The sequence below is a fragment of the Scylla paramamosain genome, unplaced genomic scaffold (genome assembly GCF_035594125.1).
Source record: "Scylla paramamosain isolate STU-SP2022 unplaced genomic scaffold, ASM3559412v1 Contig3, whole genome shotgun sequence".
In the NCBI taxonomy this organism is placed as follows: domain Eukaryota; kingdom Metazoa; phylum Arthropoda; class Malacostraca; order Decapoda; family Portunidae; genus Scylla; species Scylla paramamosain.
The window spans coordinates 3,255,001-3,257,344 of NW_026973668.1; the positions used below are offsets into that span (position 1 = coordinate 3,255,001).

Genomic DNA, 2,344 nt, shown 5'->3' on the forward strand with positions numbered 1-2,344 from the left:
AAATTGGTATAAGTAGGTTAGGTTAGGTTAGGTTGGTTAGGTTAAGTTAAGTTAAGTTAAGTTAAGTTGGGTTGGGTTGGGTTAGGTCAGGTTAGGTTGGTGCCAGGTTAGATTAGGTTAGGTTGGGTTAGGTTAGGTTAGGTTGGTGTCAGGTTAGGTTAGGTTAGGTTAGGTTGGTTAGGTTAGGTTAGGTTGGGTTAGGTTAGGTTGGTGTCAGGTTAGGTTAGGTTAGGTTACTTTACGTTGGGTTAGGTTAGGTTAGGTTGGTGTCAGGTTAGGTTAGGTTAGGTTAGGTTAGGTTAGGTTGGTGTCAGGTTAGGTTAGGTTGGGTTGGATTGGGTTATGTTAGGTTGGGTTAGGTTATGTTAGGTTGGTGTCAGGTTAGGTTAGGTTAGGTTAGGTTAGGTTAGGTTAGGTTGGGTTAGGTTGGTGTCAGGTTAGGTTAGGTTAGGTTAGGTTAGGTTAGGTTAGGTTATGTTAGGTTAGGTTGGGTTAGGTTGGTGTCAGGTTAGGTTAGGTTGGGTTAGGTTAGGTTAGGTTAGGTTGGGTTAGGTTGGTGTCAGGTTAGGTTAGGTTAGGTTAGGTTATGTTAGGTTAGGTTAGGTTAGGTTAGCTTGGGTTAGGTTGGTGTCAGGTTAGGTTAGGTTAGGTTAGGTTAGGTTAGGTTATGTTAGGTTAGGTTAGGTTAGGTTGGGTTAGGTTGGTGTCAGGTTAGGTTAGGTTAGGTTAGGTTAGGTTAGGTTAGGCTGTGCCCACCATTATGAGACGAGTGTGTTCATTACTGGCAGCCTTCACAACAGTGTAACATTTCCATATGACATTCTTTCCGACTAGGCGCTGTATTCCCCCCTTCCCTGCCATCCAGACGCCCACACACGCCCACACGCCACACCATTCCCTTCCCTGTGCATCCAAACGCCCACATTTCTACAATTCCCCTTCCCTGCCGCCCACATACACCCACGTACACCCACCATTCCTTTTCTTCGCCACCTACACACACACACACACACACACACAATCACACACGTGCCTGGGCCTCAGTGTCTCGAGCAATGATTCAGTGTTTCAAATACCAAAGTTCACACACACACACACACACACACTCACCCTTATCCTCTCTCTGGTCTGGTCTGGTCTGGCTTGATCTGGTGGTCTTCCTGGGACGCCTTGGTCACCACAGAGGCACACACTTTTTATCTTTTAGTGATTTGTTCTTTGTTTGGCTTTTTTGATCACCCACTCCAATGCTTTCTAACCACAATGAACTTTCCTTAGTCCTTTTCCTTTCCCAAATCTGTATTCAAAGTTTTCTAGCACATCTGATCACTGCCACGTCACGCCCACACATCCATAGAGATGCTGCCACGACCCTGCACACGCCACACACTGGAGGTACCACCGTGACACCCTGCAGTTCGCTAAAGTTATGGATGAGGTCAGTCAGATGTCGCCTTTGCAACGGCTCTCTCTGGCGTGTTTTCTTCTTCACTTTCCATTGGTTTCTGTTATTTGCTATTCCCTTTTTTGTCCTCTTTTCCCTTATTTTCCAAGATTTATGTATAGTTTTTTTTGTTTATGTTATGCTGTTGTTAATGGTTTCCAAGATTACATCCTGTTTTTTTTTTCTTCTTTTCTTTTCTCCTGTGGTTTTGTTGTAGTCTTATGCTGTTCTGTCTATCAGGGATTGTTTTCTTTTATTTTTGTCTTTTCATCCACATTCTTCAAAGCACTTCTTCATGGGCAAGACACAGACGAGGCGGATAACAGCTGGTTGCCGTCTTGGGTGGACGCCAGCGAGTGTTCAGTGTCACACGTCACACTGACCACGAGGTTTTGTTTACGTGACACCCGGAGAGGATACGAGCTAATGCCATTTGTAGAGTTTTATGGACCGTGTTCAGAAACGTTCTCTCTCTCTCACCAGGACTCCTCTCCAAGGCCACAGACATGACTGGCCGGGTTCTCAAGGTTGTTTTTCCTGTTCATAATGTAGAAATGTTATTGATTTGTCACCACAACCATAAAAGACAAAATTTAAAACGTTTTGCTCTCTCACACTAAGGCGATATTTATTATTAACCAGGTTCTCAAGAATTCTTACCCTGTTCTTAATGTGGAAATGTTGTTAATCTGTCACCAGAACCTTAGAAACCTTAAAAATACCCATAAAAAACCCGCGCCACTTCAACAAGAGCCTTTGGAACGTAGAAATGTTGTTAATCTGTCACCACAACCCTAAAAACATCCTTAAAAACCTGCGTCTCTTCAACAAGAGCCTTTGGAATGTAGAAATGTTGTTAATCTGTCACCACAACCCTAAAAACATCCTTAAAAACCTGCG

At 43.9% G+C, this 2,344-nt stretch overlaps 1 protein-coding gene across 3 annotated transcripts in view; it reads right to left on the reverse strand.

The window, feature by feature from the left end:
* Positions 1-1,661, reverse strand: part of LOC135096160 (gastrula zinc finger protein XlCGF8.2DB-like) — a 12,379-nt gene extending 10,718 nt beyond the window's left edge. For 2 of the 3 annotated variants that reach the window (XM_063997476.1, XM_063997477.1), the window contains exon 1: positions 1,111-1,660. The gene's annotated coding sequence lies outside the window, so the exon portion shown is untranslated. Of the gene's footprint in view, positions 1-1,110 lie in introns of all 3 variants that reach the window. The other variant, XM_063997478.1, reaches the window with a different exon arrangement.
* Positions 1,662-2,344: the final 683 nt, after the last annotated feature.